Source organism: Empidonax traillii, unplaced genomic scaffold, assembly GCF_003031625.1.
Source record: "Empidonax traillii isolate 1590-97213 ecotype Southwest subspecies unplaced genomic scaffold, ASM303162v1 scaffold12:size2584012, whole genome shotgun sequence".
Lineage (NCBI taxonomy): Eukaryota > Metazoa > Chordata > Aves > Passeriformes > Tyrannidae > Empidonax > Empidonax traillii.
The window spans coordinates 1,456,147-1,473,853 of NW_020955205.1; the positions used below are offsets into that span (position 1 = coordinate 1,456,147).

General features: G+C 49.1%; 1 long non-coding RNA gene across 1 annotated transcript in view; it reads right to left on the reverse strand.

Annotated features, from left to right (window-relative positions):
* Positions 1-201: 201 nt before the first annotated feature.
* The window catches only part of LOC114059910, a 21,206-nt gene continuing 3,700 nt past the window's right edge, over positions 202-17,707 (reverse strand). Inside the window, exons 3-9 of the long non-coding RNA XR_003571768.1 lie at positions 15,596-15,758; positions 14,494-14,655; positions 8,719-8,808; positions 5,770-6,033; positions 4,344-5,364; positions 1,099-1,163; positions 202-997 (exon numbers count right to left, since the gene is read on the reverse strand). This is a non-coding gene — a long non-coding RNA (uncharacterized LOC114059910). The remainder of the gene's footprint in view (positions 998-1,098; positions 1,164-4,343; positions 5,365-5,769; positions 6,034-8,718; positions 8,809-14,493; positions 14,656-15,595; positions 15,759-17,707) is intronic.

Consider the following 17,707-nt stretch of genomic DNA (forward strand, 5'->3'; position numbering starts at 1 on the left):
CGAGAACTCCCTGCGCCGTGTGCTGCTGGGAAGCGCGATCCACTACGACTGAGAAACCCAAAATCGCGCTAAATGTGTACAAATAACTTGTGGAAACTTGTTTTCTTGGGGGGTAACTCCACTTCTCCGTCTGGGATGTCGCCCCTCCTAGTAAATGTGCTTTTCGAGGCTAAGTAAACGTGAAGAAAAGGCCAAACATGCTCCGAAAAGGCAAATGAAATGTATTTTCATCCTCCTGAGGGTAATTAGTTTTATACAGCATTTGCCATTCAAATCCCAATCACTGGAATGCCGCATCGTTACCAGCCAGTTCCAGTCCTACTGCCGGATCCTTCTGCTTACAAAGGACACAATAAGAGCTATAAATATACATTCTTCCTTCATTAATCATATGGAGTGTACCCTTATATTTTTCCATCTCAGCTTGTTGCCCACTAAATTATATTTTTACAACGCACACGCTGTCCTTGCTCATTTTATTATTGACTAATTGAATCGTCTCTTTCAGGACATAAATTATGTAGGACCAGTGCTCGAGGTAACCGGGAGATAACCAGACCCCTGGGGCACTGTGGGACATGAAACGAGGGCACATCCCCACAAAAACGTGTTGCAAAATGTTTTAAAACTAGTTTTACATCATTTGTTCCCAAAAAATCCAGGCTTTTACAATGGGTGCATGACTCCTGCCGAGGAAAGTTTCCCTTGATAATCTTGGTGCGTGCCGTGAGGGTGTCCTCTTGTTGCAGGCAGCTCTACATTCCCGTGAAATTATCCCTGATCCAGCGGGATTTGCAGATTTGCTTGTGGAGAGGGTTTTCTGCAAGGCAGCGCTGGCGCAGCCCCCAGTGCCCCAAACCCAGGTGTGGGTTTGGCCGTGCATGGGGACCCGGGGATGTGCACAGCGAATTAAAAGCTGCTGTGACTGCAAAGCTTCGGCTAGTACAGGTGTTTGAAGCGTTTCTCCTTGTGAAACTTCCTTCATTATTTTATGTTTCTGTCAGGAAACAGGGGGTTTGGCCACTAAAAATATCCCGGAGCATTTTCACAATGGAGTAATTACCTCCTCAGAAGGATGTTTGGGTTTCTCCAGCTTACCCTTGCCGAGTTACGCTGCTATCTGATATGCCACAAGGATTACCAGCAACCAGCTGTAATTTATCCTGAAAATGGAAGCAGTGATTAAAAGGCAGGACTGGTAGTGTAACTGCTATTAAGCTGGTTAGCAATTCCCATCATAAAATCCTACCCTCAGTCGCATTTAATAGGGCCGGAATAACCGCTGTGCTGAAATTTAAGCATCTGATGTTCGTGCCTCAGGTTAAATTATAAACATTTCCCCTTTTGTTCTTTCTGTCAGGGGTTGTCAAATTTGTAGATGAGAACAGTCACATTGTCAGAGGTGTTCCCTCCAACCCCATCATGAAAACCCTCCTGAAAATCCCACTGGTGCTCTGTGGAGGCTTCCCAGTACTTCCATTCCCCTGCAATTCCATCCTCATCACAGCCCAGGGCTGTGGGAGTCGGAGCTGGACCTGCACTTCCAGTTCCCTGCTGCTCTGGACCATGCCAAGGCTGCAGGTAGGAAAGGCGAGCAGGGAACCTGTCCTTCCAGTCCTCTTGGGAAACATGGAGCAAGAAGCTCCTTGAGTAACACACAGTAGGGACGGGAACTGGATCTGGGACAGGTACGTTGGCAGGCACAGAGGGTCTGGAGAGAGACAGGTTCTCCAGGGTAGTGGAAAGGAACAACAAGCTGGAAGCAAAAACAGGTCTGCCTGGAGGGAGGGATAAAGCAAAGCTCATAAGGAAGAGTCTGGAAGTGAGGCTGTTGGGAGAATTAAAAACAGAGTGGGAATAGGAGAAAATTTCCAGGAGGAAGAACATGCAGCTTTAGGGGCACCCAGAGCTGTCCGTACAGTGTCTGAGGGAGAACTTGCTGGGCACAGGGATTGGATGGAAAAGCTGCAGTGGGATGAGGGAGGAGAACCCTAAGTTAGTTTGGGTGTGGGATGCAGCAGGGACAATGGGAAGAGGGAATTCACTAGGGGCAGTGATGTAGGAATGGGAATGACAGAGACTGAGGGAGGGAGGCAGAGCAGAAAGGTGAGAATTTAGGAATGGGAATGAAGACCAATTGGAAAACTGCTGGCAGCAGGTATCTGACACACACTGAGAACGTACCTCATCCCCTTTGAGTGCTGGAGCGTGTGCCAACCACTACATCCCTCGTACAGGGAATGTTTTCACATTGCTGATGGCCTGCATCCATGGCAGCACAGGATTACATTGCTGGGCTATCTAAGGGTGTCTCTAGATTGAAAAGAAATGCATATTTATTAAAACAACAGTAGACAGGCTGCAAAAGGACACACTGTCAGTCATCGAACACTGGGATAAAGGCAGCCAGCGTAGAAAGATGAGCCTGGCTCAGACACTGAACCAAGGTCAGGGAACCTACGCAAGTGCCTCAACAACTTCCACTTAATTTACTGCAAAAATCAGATGTAGGTATGTTATGCACCCTGTGAAGAACTGTGGGGTGACTGCTGCTCCAGGAAAGGGCCTCAGCCTTGGGAATCCTCTGGGATGCAAAGCACAGTCCTTAAACAGAGCCTGCCCAGCACTGCCCGAATTGTGCAGTTGGTGTGGTGTTGGTTGGTGTGCAGGTGCCTGGGCTGACATTTTAAAGCGTGATCTGCAGAAGTGAAGAGCACTTGCAGATAAATCTGCAGCAGCTGAGGATGTATTCAACTTCTGACTGAATTGGATGCTTCACCATGTTCTATTTTCTGACAAAATCAGGCCATTGAGTATTTCTAATTAAATCTCTAAAATGAAAAGATTTTTTTTATTATTCTGTCTGTATGCCCGAGTTCCTCGTCTGTAAAATAAGGGCAACACCAGTTCTCACTCCAGTGTTGGGAAAATGAATTAGAGTTTGTGAAGCACTTGGATACCATAGTGATGAGTCCCATGAAAACGCTCGGGAGGAAATGAATAAATCTGTCTTCAGAACAATATTTGAATAGCGTGCTGTAAATAAAGCACAGGCCACGCAGTGAACAGCGAGGAGAAAATAAAGTTATTGCTTTTTGAGCACAGTCTATTCTGTACAACGAGCGAGGCCAGGAACCTGTTGAAAGAACAGCGTGTGATCTAATCACAATTAAATACGGGATCATAATGCAAATCACAAAGGGACAAATTACAGTCGCACAGGCCACCTTCATGTTGGTAATTCTAAACTTTTGGACTCTTGAACTGAAAAAACCACCACTGTTAGGCTGCAAAGGTGTAATAGATGTGTATAAATGATTTCCTCACCCTTCAGTAGTAGGAGACAAAATATTTACTACTTCTACCTCAGTCATTTAAGTGGAAAAAGTGTTTCTCTCTTCTTGGAGATATCTCAGCCTTACAGCCCAGATTTGCCGGTGTCATTCACACACTGGTGATGCACAGATTTAAATCCAGAATTCACCTTCTTTGGCAGTCTGTGCGTGATCATCAGAGACAGACAGTTCTCCAGAGAGCGATCCAGAGGAGGACCTTCATTTCAGTGATTAAAACGTGTTTTGCTTGGAGTGCTTCCCATTCCAGACCAGCCCACCGGTTTTGGTGCAGAGGCAAGGTTATGGAACAACAACTCCCCTGATCTTCCATGACTCCTCAGTCCCGAGGCTACACTGAGCCTTCCCGACTCCTGCTGAGACTTGGAGCCGCTTCAGAGCGGCTGTAAATTGCACTGGGTTATCTGTGGCCCACAAGAAGGGTGATGGAATTAGGATTCCACTGTTCAGTGCCACTCTGGCTGTGCCTATTTTTCTCACCGTGATTTCTCTATTGCTTAGCAGGATGTGAGGTGACACTGAGTCGTTACACCAATTTATTGTTATCCAGACAATTTTCCATTACTGGGCATCCTCTAGCAGCTGGTTAAGGCAATTTGGGGCGAAGAAGGGGCTGCAGCACAAATAAAGATGTGGCTCATTAAGTTTAAGACTTAGAGCTATGAGATCCCTTCAGTTTAACCTGCTGTGCTGCCTCCCGTGTGCGAGGCATCAGCTCCATCCACGGACAACTCCTGGCAACGATGACCTGTCCAATTAATCCTGTATAGATCTCCACACTGACTCCAGCACCAGTGCCCAGTGAGGTGTGCTGGCTTTCATCATTCAGTAGGGGCTAGATTTATTTTTTTTCATTTATTTTTCACATTTATTGGACACAGATGTGGTTTTGCAAACTGCTCTGAGGTTAAAAGTCACCCTCCGGACTTTGCCGAGCAAATTCTGGGTTAGCAGGCCATGTGCCAGAAACCCTCCAACCCCAGCACGTACTTCTGTCATTCCTGATGTCAACAGCAATTCCAGCTCCTCGCTGGAGTCAGGGAGGGTCACAAGTGGAGGCAGACCTTCCAATCACCGAGGTGAGCTCCCTGGGAAGTCTGAGAGGAAGATGGAGCTCCCTGAATCCGTGAGTAACGGAGTCTGAAACATGAGCAGGGCAGTTGGTGTGAAACGCTTTTAAAGCCTCTGGTTGCTGAGGGAGGGAGCTGCTGAGGTCTAATCCAATGTTTGTTTATTTAGGGATTGCAGAGCTAGATAGAGGGAACCTAGAATCCAAAATGCAGGGTTTACTGGAATCCAATCCACAATTTAAAGGAAAAGAATTATCTATTTGTTATTAGGATGTGCATAATGATGTGGGATATGGCTCTTCTCTCCAGAAGGAGAGGAACCCAGGTAACCCTCCAGGGGAAATCCTGATGTCATTGCAGTCAACAGGATTTTTGCCCTTGACATAAACAGGGTGAGATTCCTCTCTGGAAGCCTGTCCTGGGATGACACTGTGCCACAGGCGTTCAGGGCGTTTTCAGTGACACTGGGGGTGGTATTTTTCTGGTTTGGTGGTTGTCATTCGTGTTGTTCTCAGGTGAGATCGTTACTGGGGACACACTGACCGCTGAGTCTCCAATCTTCTTCCCCACCGGCTGTGCCCTCACTTTTCCGGTATCCCAACGTCTCCCTGAGCTACTGCTACTCATCTTTGGACTGAAAGACTTTGTACATCCAGCAAGTGGAGACAGATGGTCCATGGCCTCTGCTGCGAACAGGATCAGCCTCCTCTGCAGCTTAGAAACCACATAAGCCAGGCGAGGATTCCAGGTGGTGTTTATCCCAAAGCATTTACAACAACCCCACAAGAATGTTAATTACTGACACCAACAATCTTGTTCTCATTCATATAATGGGAGTGCCTAAAGGTCTTACCTGAGGTTGGGTCCCGTTGTATTGGACACCGTAGGATTGCACAGGGAAAGCAAGGCCTTTCCCCAGAAAGGTTTTAGGCCAGGTTATCCTGACAGGGAGTCAGAAGGAAAGCAGAACCACAGAAAGGTGGTGTGAGTCACCAGAGGTAGAGCAGCTGGTCCACACTTCACTCTCCTAAGTCTCAGTGCTCTGTGAACACCATCACATTTTCTCCCGGTGCCTGTGCCAGGAAAGAAGTCTCAGGGAAGTGAGAATGCAGCTCTGAGAGAATTCAAAATGGAGAGGAAAACCATGGAGAGGAGAAAGGATAAGAAAAAAAAAAGGAAGAGAATTGATGCTTAGCACAAAGAAACACTCATTTGCCTCTGGGTTTGGGAAACCAAAGAAACAACCTTAGACCAGCAGCAGAGGATGCCTGGAAAATGCAGAGCCCAGCACACCTTGCAGACAAACCTCAGGACCAAGAGCAGCACAGCCCTTTTCTGTGTCTTACCTGAAAGGCCCAACTGATGGATCAGATGGATCAGATGAGCTGATGGATCAAAATTCAGTGTTGGATCATACAGTGGCAATCCTTCACTCCCCTCGTTCTTGGCACGTGGCAGCTGCTCCCCATTCCCACACACAGCCCAAACAGCCTGCACCCACTGACAGGAGCCCAAGGCACACTTCCCAGGGGCTACGGAACACTGTCATCCCTCTCCAGCTCTGGCACCCACCAACTGTCAGGGGCCTGCTCAGCTGCATTTGGGGACTCCTGGAAATGCAAAGAGAAAGCCACGTTACCTGCGGGAGACACAAATGGATCAGCCAGAGTTAGGTGAGCAGGTCCAAGCATAAAGCTTGAGACCAAAGAGATTTGACTGCTGTGTCAACACCTACAACTCCCACAAGCGTCCTTTGCTCTTGGCCTGTATCTGAGAGCATGACTGTGGGGGTTTAAAACTGAATATACAGATATAATGATTGCAGGAGCCCCTGTTTGAAAAGGGTGGCTGAAGTGTCCCTCTGCTTTGAGTGGCAGGAACTGGAGGCACAGAACAATATTAGAACCTTGTGACAGAACAGCAAATGCAAACAAAATTACCTTAGTCCACTAACTGAACAGTTCAAACCCAATCATTACTATGATGTAGTGAAGACAGGGAGGAGGAGCTGCAGAAGCAGGAAAGAATAAAGACATTGGACAATAGCTTGGGATAGGGACAGAGTCCCTGGAATGATCTTGTTCGTGCACTCTCAGACAGCCCTTTAAAGTCAGAGTTTTGGCTCTGCTTCCTCCAACTGGAATTCTCCTCCAAACCTCATCACCCCTTCAAATGCTGTGAAGGAATTTCCTATAAATATAGTGTATTTTTCATGGAAGAAATATCATACTTCATTTTTTACCATGTCATCTGAGAAAGGGACAAACTCAAGCAGTTGTAAAATCAAACTTTTTGGAACAAGGCCTTGTTTAGATGGGGCTTCCACTCCCCAGCTCATGAGGTGCCCCTGAAGGACCCTGGAGTCCCGAGGGACTTGTCTGTCCCCACACACTTGTCTGTGCCTCCCAAAGCCCCTTCCTGCCAGGAAGGGTTGCTGCAGCAGCGGGGAGTGCTGAGAAAGTCCAGACAAGACCTTGGTGATGCAGCTGTCAGAGAGAGCATGGAGGCCTCTTCCCAGGGAGCAACAACAGGAGAGACACGAGCTTTGTTCCCAGCAGTTTCTAGTTGGGAAGCAGAGCTACACCTTGACTCGTTCTCCATACATTTTGGTTTTAAATCTTTTCTAACCTCTTGCATTTTTTAAGCATCTCCAAAGCCAGGGCAAATCAGCCAACATTCCTTCCCAGTGCTCAGCAGTCCGACTCCTTACCCCCATCAGTGCAGTCTGACTCTTTCTCAGCTGCAGGACTGGGCAGTGTGGGGACACAGGGACAGTTTGAAAAGCAAGGAACACGTGTTGTGCCGAGGAACGGTGTTGCACTGACAGCTCCAGCACATAAAACATGGGCAGCCTTCACACAGGTGACGTTTGACTCGCTCAAGCTGCCAATCTGGCACTTCTCACACACATTCATTTGACTTTCTTTTTTTTTGTTGTTTGTTTAAACATCCCTTCAGGGAAACGGTTCTGGAGAAACACCGTAATTCTCCCACCTTTCCGTGCTCCTCCCAGGGGACGGGTGATCAAAGCCAGGAGGGCTCCGATGGGATGTGGGGTGTGAAATGTGGGTGATGGTGAACCCTGGGATCTCCCTGGATCTGCCTGGCAGGCACGCCAGGATCTCCACTGGGGTTTTACCACAGAGTTTCACTCCCTTAGTACCTGAAAGGCAGCTTTAGAAATCAAATTACAGTGTGAGTGCTACAGGCTGCAGCCCCTGACTGAGCCCCTAAATCAGACTAATTGAAACAACAAATATGCCTGAACAGCAGCTCCCTAAGAAATGTCCTTACAACACTCTGCTTTCACTCCTGAGGGAGCCTGACGGGACTTATTGACTGCTTGGGATTTCTGCGACTGCCTGTGAAGTTTATTGATTCTAAGAAATATGAAATGTGCTTCAAAGAGCTCAGAATGTGACTCTGTGTCCAAGAGAGACACAAAGGCACTCAGAGATTCCAAATGGAGCCGAGGGGAGGGCAGGGAAGGAAAGGCTGTGAGCTCACACCGACAGGGATTGCTGGGGTTGGAACATCACTGCCCCCAAAAGTGCTGATCCACCTCCCCGTGACCAGAGACCACCACACTGCGAATGTTGCTCAGGCTGCTCCCCCCTCCACTAACACACGTTTTTGAGGGGTGCTCTTAGAAGGACCAAGGGTTGAAATGGCATTTGCTCCTCCCACAGTGGAAGGTACGTGCTGGCAGGGAAATCCCCGGAGGAAAACGCTCTCAGGCTATACAGGCAATGGCCATTTCTTGCACAAGGAAAGTGCCTTCACATCCCCAAAGGAATCCAGCTAAAAAAGAGCACTGCCAAAAACTAGAGGGAATTTAGGTGCTCAGAACAACTTTATATTGCTAAAAGTGGGGGATTGGCAGAGAAAGAGGCTCAGGCTATCGGGAGTTATCAGAAGTGCCCTTCATTTCTGAAAGCACAGAAGTGTTGGTGTTCAAGAGAAAACAGTGTCTCAAAAGGAGAATTCCGCGTTCAAACACCTGCAGTGGGGGCTGAGCAGACACTGAGGTTTATGTCTGTGTCATCAGAACATTTAGATTCCATGAAGCACAGCAATGGCATTTTTCGGCCACGAGCCCTCTGAGGCAGATAACAAATAAGACAGATTTGACAGAGGGAGAAAAGCTTTCTCACAAATCTCCTGTTTTCCCAGTCCCAAATCACTGCAATCTGCCTCTAACCCCTCTCTCAGGCTGATTCCTGCTCCAGGATCTGCTGGGTTTGTCCTTTCAGAGGGGAGTCTGGTGTTTTCCTGCTGACCTCCCACCCACTCACCAGCAATCAGTAGCACTCAGCTGCTCCCCTGGGGTGTCACTGCAGTGCCCACCACTCCCCAGGCTGCCAGGGCTTTCTGGGAAGCACTGCCTTTGGATAAGGCACCATAGGGGAAGGCAAGGAATAGTATCACTGACGTTTCTTTCATGTTTACTGCTACTACTGCTGTCAATGTGTGTTTTCACTCATGGACTATACTTAGCTTAGAAAGAAAGCTGTGAAAAACTACCACTGAAAGACATACCTCAAAAACACCACTGTTCCCTTATTCACTTTTTTTTTTTTTTCCCTTTTAATTGCATCCAATTTCTGGCAAATGCAGCAGCCCACGGGGTGTGGAGCCTCCAGAACCCTCCAGAAGAAGCACCCACTGTGCACAGGGAGCAGTGGGAACCTGGACATGGAGCAGGACAGATCCCTTACTGTGAGCAATTTCCACACCAGAAAGATGAAGTTGTTCCTGTTCCTGGCTACAGGCAGTTGTGACACATGAAAGGTTTTACTAATTTTCTGTCGAGGCAGGTGAGTGACACCAACCCTGTTAGAAGTGACAAAGCCAAGAAATCTTGCACTTCACCTAAAATTGACACCAAACTGAAGGAGGGCAGGGTTAGATGGGATATTGGAAAGAAATTCTTCCCTGTGAGGGTAGAGAGGCCCTGGCACAGGCTGCCCAGAGAAGCTGTGGCTGCCCCATCCCTGGAAGTGTCCAAGGCCGGGTTGGATGGGACTTGGAGCAACCTGGGATAGAGGAAGGTGTCCCTGCCCGTGGCAGGGGTGGAACTGGATGAGCTTTAAGGTCCCTTCCAACCCAAAGGGTTCTGAGATTCCATGGTTCTGTGATCAAGAACATGGGAATGCCAACACAGCTCCAGTGTGGACATTCCCTGTCTGGATTTCATGGGCTGGGTAGGGTGACACTGCAGCAGGAGGGTACAAACCACAGCCTGAAAGATAAATGGATATTAATTAATTAAAGTTGAGCACCAACTTACGCACTGCTAGGAACTTAATGAACACTCCCCCTAAAGCTTCCTGCAGACTTCTGGAATTGTCAGCTCCTACAGCGGGGACCTTCCCTCTGAGCAAAGGGATCCCTTGTTAGATGTATGGGGACACACAGGCAGCAAAAGAGATGGTCTGGGAAGTCAGCAGCACATACAGTTGTGTTGGAAAGTCTTGCTCACATCAGAACACCTTCCCCAGGCACGTGAGCAAGAGAATGTGGATTTAAAAATGAAAAATAGGGAAGGCTGCCCATGGTGCTGAGTAAACCTGAATGGAGCACACCCACGTCAAAGCTCATCTCCTACATGGAATTTTTATATGGAGTACAGCTGACACCAGAGGAAGGGGTGAAAGGCTCCCAGCTCTGTGAAAGATAAGAGGAAATGCAGAACTGACAGCAGTGGACACTCCTGGGTCACCAGAGAAAGGGGAAAAGCACAACCCTTTGTAATTACAATCAAACAAAAATAAATATGTTGGAAAAGAACACTTTCTATTTCCTGCAAGCAGCAAAGTTTGGGGGGAAATGGCCTATGCCAAATATTTCTCTCTGCTGGAGGCACCAGCGGGGCTCTGACAGGCACGCTGGAAAACAGACCATACGTTTGTGCATATCCCACAGCCCCCATGGGAAACATCATTCCTCAGGCTGCTGTTGGGGCTGTGCTTGGCACTTGAACTGTTCCAGGGCCTTTGATGGCCCAGGATCTGTGTAGCTGATGTTTTGTTCTGAGGGAAAAGAGCAGAAGCACATGACCAGAAGCTCTGATCAGTCATTGAAAGGCCCAGACCTGCAGAGCTCAACCATCACAAGTCCTTTGTAATGGAAATGCCATACCTAGGCATGAAATTAGGAAAGCAAGGAGTGCAAGCACGTTACAAGAAGATTGAAGTCACCCCTGGAATTCCTGCCCCAGCAGAAAAGGATGCAAAGTTAAGACACCTCTGAGTAGTGAACTGTCGACCCGATTTAGCTGCCCAAGCAATCAATGACGGATCTTTAGTAGTGTTCAGCAGCCCTAACACACAGATCTTCCCAGGAAAACTGAAAGGAGCTAATTAATAGCCCCAGATAAACAGGATGAAATGCAAAGCTGGACATAGATCTTTACAGACCGGTGCTGACTGTGCTGAATTCTCTCCTTGCACTCCCACTGCTGACCCCAGTGAGGCAGAAAGATTAATCTTGTACAAAAAGCTTTTGCTTTAGACTTTTTGTAAAGCACTTGTAGGCTGCCTGCTCGAGTGTTTCCCCTGGTTGCAATTAGAGGTAGTTTAGTCTCTGCGTACAGTCTTAGCTGGGTGTAGTTTTGCTCTCCCCTGTCCCCTTCCAGAGGAGCCTGAAGTGACACCTCTCTATCCTAACTCCTGTGACTGCTAGGAAGTGAATTCCCTAATAAACCAAACTGTTTACACTCCAGATGGACTCTGTTCATGCCAGTGGGGCTGCCCTGTTTGCAGTGCAGGTTGGAACCCTCTGGTGCCCCAAACTCCAGTGAGGCAATGATGCTGCTCAGAGTTAACACCCAAATCCCTGGGCAGGAGACGCCGAAGAGTCGTGCAAATCCTCTTCGTTCTCAGGAGGTGCAGGGCAAGGACCCTCACAGGAGCTTTAGGAGGAGTTTCAAGGCTGGCCTTGAACATGGGAGATGCTTCCTGGGTAACGTACCAGGAGGGGCCATTTGGCCTCTTCTAGAAAAGGTCCAAAGACATGACTTTGCTTTGAGGACTGCACTGCACTCACAGGGCGTCCACCAGCACATGTGGGCAGTGGAAGAAGGTACTGCCCTCCTCCACCAGACCAAGGTCACTTTGATCCAGCTGTTTTAGGGAGAAGCACCAGTCTTGCCAGCAGGAAAGGTCTGTCTGAGAGGACATCCCCTTGAGTGCCTTTGAGAAGGCAGAGGAAGAAGTTAAATGCTCAGAATTGAGAGTGTGCCTTACAGAGGCGGCTCCTGCAGCAAGGAAAGGTGAGAGCAGGTTTTTCAGGATCATGGCTTTGGACTAAGGGGACTAAATTTTGTGTAAATTTTACTTCAGATGTCTGCTTGGATCCAGCCTTAAGTCTCCCTGTTTCTTCCAGTGGAGAACAGCAATACTTCTGTGGTGTTTCAGTGTCACTTTTAAACAAGTGATCCCTCTTCAGGACCCAGGGTGGAGAGTAAGGCAAAAAAAAAGCTTCTCTTTTGTAACTAAAAGGTTAAAGATAACAGGGGCAGCCTGAGGGCAGAAAATCACAGAATCCCACACTGGTTTGGGTTGGAGAGACCCTAAAGCTCATCCTGTTCCATGCCCCGGACACCTTCCCCTATCCCAGGTTGCTCCAAGCCCCATCCAACCTGGCCTTGGACACTTGCAGGGCTAGGGCAGCCACAGCTTCTCTGGGCAACCTGTGCCAGGGCCTCCCCACCCTCACAGGGAAGGATTTCTCCCCGATATCCCATCTAACCCTGGGATTCAGAGACACATAATGTGCTTTAGAAAGGTGACTCTCAGGCTCCAGGGCTGCAGCTGAGCTTGGCCCCGCTCAGCTCCTTGAGCGAGGAGCTCTCTTGGCTCCAGGAGGTGCTTTCCTTTATGGAAGCTAAAGGTCATTAAAACCTTCCAGAGAACAAGCATGAGATCCAGCCATTCTCCCAACTCCCACTTCCTAACACAGTCCCTTTGCCGAGGAGGAGGAGCAGGGCTGTGCTTGGCCTGATTTGGAAGGGAGACATGAACCCCACTGGCTGGGATCTGGCATTATCCAGCTGCACCTCTGTCTTCCCTCACCCATCCTTCTACTGACCCAGAAACCCTGGAGAACAAATAATATTTGGAGTTGTCGGGTCATTCATCTACACAAAAATCTATCAGTGGTGTGCTTAAGGATATTACCAGAGAAACCAGGAATGTTCTTGGGATCGGAGACCAGTGGGCAGAACATTTTTCCAGGCCCACACAAAAACTGTTGGGTTGCCCCAAGCCAATGTCACGTCCCAGAAGGACATCAGAGTCAGCACTTTCACTGCTGAAATTACCAGCAACCAAGACAAATACATTAAATATTAGTGGGAATATTGAGAAATAACAAAAACTAGTCCAGAAACCACAGTGGTATGTGCTCGAGGGACATGCCCAGGCACGTGTGTGCAGCCTGGCCAAGGGACCCGTGGTCATCCAAGATCCTGGCTTATGAGCTACATCCAACCCCTGAAACCTTCCACTGCCCGGAATTCCTCCTGCTAAAAGGGACTCTCATGGACCATTTTAAAGCTCTAACAGCTTCATTTTGGTTTGAGCTCAGCTTCTCTCCTGGACTGGCAGGTATTTGGGAAGCTGCAAAGATTGTGAGATCATTCTGGGAGAGAAGACTGTCCCTTCCAGGCATCCCCCCCCACTCTGTGCCCACAAACCTGCCCTCAGGACTCATGGTCCATCCTGCAGCCTGGAGGCTGAAAGATGAGCATGGCTTGGACAGAGCAAGTGGGAACCTCTGGAAACTTGAAATGTTCATGGAGCCTGAGGAAGGGGGAGAGCACGAGCACTGCCCCTTGTCCAAAGGCTGCACACCAAAACCCCCAATCACTTATTGCAGCCCTCAGGAACTCAGTGCAGTCAGCACTGGGATTTAATTGCTGCTGGAAAAGGAGGAAACTCCTATTTGCCTGCACAAAGATTGGAAATTTTCTTCCTCTACTCCAGTGGAAGTTTAATCCAACCTGTGTCCAATTGCCTGGTCACCACTGGCTCAGCCAAGCACGAATCCAGCAGAGTGAGCTGGGTGTTGGGAAGAGACCTGGGCTGGACCTTCATTTAGATCTTTCCTGATGGGAGAAATTGAGAACCAAAGACGTTCCCACCAAACCTACTCATCCAGTTACTGGAGCACTTTGTGATACGGATCAGTGCAACACCCCGAGCTTTCCCAGCACAGAGCAGGAGTGTGCAGACACTGCACTTTTGGGAAGCATCAAGAGCCAGACACAGGAGCTTTGTGGCTTTTGTTCCTTGGTTCTGACTTGCTCTGACTCCTCACCTGCTCACCATTAACACCCCGTGGTGCAGTTGTGTTTGACATCCCTGTAACAAATCCTGATTTATACGGCCCCGCAAATCCCTCCTCCTTTGTGTGGCCTTGGGAGCAGCGAGACAGGAATGCTGAAAGGGAACTCATTTGAATCACTCACTACCAAAGGAGCAGACACCTTCAAAGAGCCTTACCTTTGTGAATCAAACTTCACCCTTCCCAAATAATCAGGGTTTTTTAATGGAATGGTGCTTTTGGGGCTCAGCAGAAGAAGACAAATACTCTAGTGAGCAGACTGATAAACCCAGGAGAAAGCACGACTGAGATTTCACAGAGCTACAGAATAAAGGAGAGGAAAGATCCAAAGAACAACCCAATGTGCTACATTCATCACTCAGTCATTCACTTAAAAGGATTTGAGCAGCTGTCCAGTGAAAGGAGTTCACACTCCCTGTTTCATGGTGTGTCTCTGATGATTTTCCAAATGGCAATGCAGCAGAGGAGCCGTGCTCCTTTCTACCCCCATTCCCTGCAGGAAATCTGCAAACCATCATCATCATTGATGCTCACTAATTTAGGACCCGTGTCATAACATTCTGTGCCTCCAAAGCATGGCCACTACTCAACGCCCTGCTTGCTTTAGGAATGTGGTTTTCCTTTGGTCCGATGGGAACACCACGATTATGAGCTGCATGTGCCAGAGAGGCAGGGCTGGGTGGGGAAGGAGAAGAGAGGCTTCAGCTCAGCAACGATAGTACCTATTTTGGGCTCCCAGAGCCAAGCTGTGCTGCTCCCACTCTGTTCTGATGCTCCAACACGTGTCACTCGAGATGTCACCAATCCCCGGCAGTCACGACAGTCTGGGGTGCTGGGATTCAGCGCTGTGGGGGAGGGAAGACAAGCAGCAATTTTTCTGAAGCCTGTGGCAGGAACAAACAGTATCGTGGTGACTGTTATTTGAATGTCAGTATTTAGAGGAAGTTGTTTTTCAGTCCATTACAACACAGGATCTGTACCTGGCTCTCCCTTCCATGGGGCTGCAGCAGGACATCCCCTCCTCTGGAGCATCCACCCCTTGGGCAACCATGGTGATGTTTTAACATCTGGTTAAATGCACTGCAGGACCAAATGGCCTCCGGCTCCACTGCCTGGGACACATAAAGTATGAACCACAGTGTAGCTGGAGTGAATTCCCATCTCATCCCAAGTCTTTACAGAACTGCAGTACTTCCTGGGGGCTGCACAGTGTTTTCACAGCTCTCCAAGAGCTACAGTCCCCAATTCCCCTAAGTGACAACTTATTCACATCCCAAAACCTTCAGACAGCACAAGCCAAAGTCTCTGCTTGCATCCCCTGCTGCAGGTACCCCCAGCCCCCTCTCCATGGCTCTGCTGCAGAGACAGCCCAAATCCTCTGTTGAAACTCAACACTCAACCTGGGCACCAGTGCCAAAGGGGCTCCCCACAACCAGGCCACCTTCTCCCTCCTGCCCTCAGCAGCCTGTTCCTGCCTGCCACCATCCCCTCAGTCCTGCTCAGACAGCACTCAGGGGGGAGATGAGACAAAGCTATGGCTGCCCCACTCCTGGAAGTGTCCAAGGCCAGGTTGGACAGGGCTTGGAGCAATCTGGGACAGTGGAAGGTGTCCCTTGTAACCCAAACTATTCTGTGATTCCAAATCCAGTGGCATCCAAGAGAAGACAAGGCAGAGGGTGAGAAGCAGCAGCTCCCCTTGGCACTGCTGCCAGAACACAGCCCAGCTTGGGCATCTCTGATGGGCAGCACCAGCACAGCCGGAGCCAGGCCAGCATTCTGGGAAAGCAGGGAACCAAAAGCCAGTCCAGTGGCTCTGCTGCTCACCTACCACAGGAACAGCTTTCCTTTCTTCAGCTGCTTTCCGTCACTATGTTCTTGTTCAGCAGCCCGTGCTGTCGAGGGGTTGGAAACACAGAACAGCTTCTCCAAACACAGAGCAGTTATCTTTAGAAATGGAGCACTGAGAGAAAATGACACCATGTAGACACTGTGAAAAGAAAGGGTTCACTACATTAAAAAAAAAAAAAAAAAAGTTACATTCTTGATCAAGGAACAAGCCAATCTGAATAATCACAATCACATTTTGCAGCCACATAACTCCTATTGTCTTTTTCTCTCCCAAACATCTGAAGATGAACATCTGAATCCTTTATGTGAGAATCTCTTAGACCAGCTTGAACTGAGAGAAAATACTCAGCCGAGTGCTGACTTGAAAAGATGGAGTGAGTTGAGACCTGAGTTACTGACCCCTGATTTCGGACAGGGGCTGGCACAGCTCAGCTCCCCCCTCAGGACCAGCCCTGTCCTGGCTCCTGCCAGCCGCGCACAGCCCCTGGGTCCTGCAGCTCCGTCCTTTGAAACAAAGGTTGCTGAAGGAGCACAGCACTATTTTATTTAATCACTGTGGAGTTTTGGTATCCACAGGAAAAAAATCCTGGAAGCAGAGTGTATTTTCATGATCAGTGAGTACAGAGTGGTATAAAATGTCTGCTCTGCTTCTTTCCACTCCAGCCTTTGCCTTTGAAGTCATGGTAACAGCTTTTGGATCCGAAACCTCTGATGAGACTCCTTGATTTATTAGGTAAAACATCTGGAAAAAATGAGGACTTGTGGCAGTGTAAATCCTCCAGGAGCAGAGAGAGATCTCATCTGAGCAGCACTCCTGTCAAAAAGCAGGGAAACCTGAGCCCTGGCCACTGGCTTAAGGATGCTCCGAGGCTGCAAAGCCCAGAACGGGCCCATTCACGATTGCCCCAGCTGTGAGCAGAGGAACGTCCATCAGCCAACAGCCCTCGGAGCTGGGACCACGCCAGGGCTCTGGAGTGGTTTGGATGTCAGCAGCAATCCTGCCCTTGGCATCAGGAAGGAGCTCCTGTTGTAAATCAGGGCACACTGGGAGCACTATGGGGTGTAAGTACCTGCCTCCCGCCCGCAGAGACACAGGCAGCAGCCAAGCCCCACACACAGAGGGGGTGGAGAGGGGTCGGGGTGACTTTTCCATCCCCCAGTTACAACAGGAACGTTGGCTCCAGTGGAAGCAGAAAACGACCAGCCTCGGATAGGGCTGGTTTGGAAGTAATGAACCCTGTGCAGGTGACAAACAAAGAGACAGGCATTTTATGGAGCATATTCCTTCTTTCATTTGGAATCAGCCTGAGGTAAGGCAAAGAGAGGAGACAGGGAGCAGCAGAGCAGCCTGGTGTGCTTTGGAGTTCCTGCTTAGCTCCTCCGTGGAACCTGTGTGATGGGAAAATGCGTGTGAGCACTGTGTGTGCCTCTGTGCAAGGTGTTTGTTGGGTGAGGGCAAAGGCAGAGACACCAGAAGCACTTGACTCAGGATTATTTACTCTCTTCCTCCTCCACACAACAACCCGTGTTCCAAATTTCAGTGCTGACGCTCTGGGGAAAATCCCCCCGGGAACCATCCTATGACAGTTATTTTCCCATCTAAATCCCCCTCCCAGCAATTTGGATAACACAGTTCAAAGCCCAGCCCCGGTGCCAATGTGCTTTTCGGAGGGGGGATAGGACGGGGGGGGAAGGGGGAGTTTAGGGAGGACTTTTTTAATCAGATAAATTATTGCTGGGAAAGCAGCCACTTCTCTCCATTCAATTTGTACTCTATGGGGAATCCATCTAATACCCCTGCCACGAGTGAAACGCAGGACCAGCGAGATCTGCATCCAACCAGGGAGGAAGGCAAAAGGTGGGATGGAGTGCAGGGAACGAACAAACAACGGGAGGAAGGGGCTCTGGGAAAGCCTGTGGAGAAGGAGGAAAGCCAAGGGGATGTGTGTGCACCTCAGACAAGGGGGGAGGGAGGAAAGGGGTTTGCTTGTTCTGCTGGCAAATTGGAGCAGGCTCAGCGTGGATGGGGTGGGATGGGATAGGGTAGAGTGGGGTGGGATGGAATGTGGTGGGGTGGGATGGAGTAGG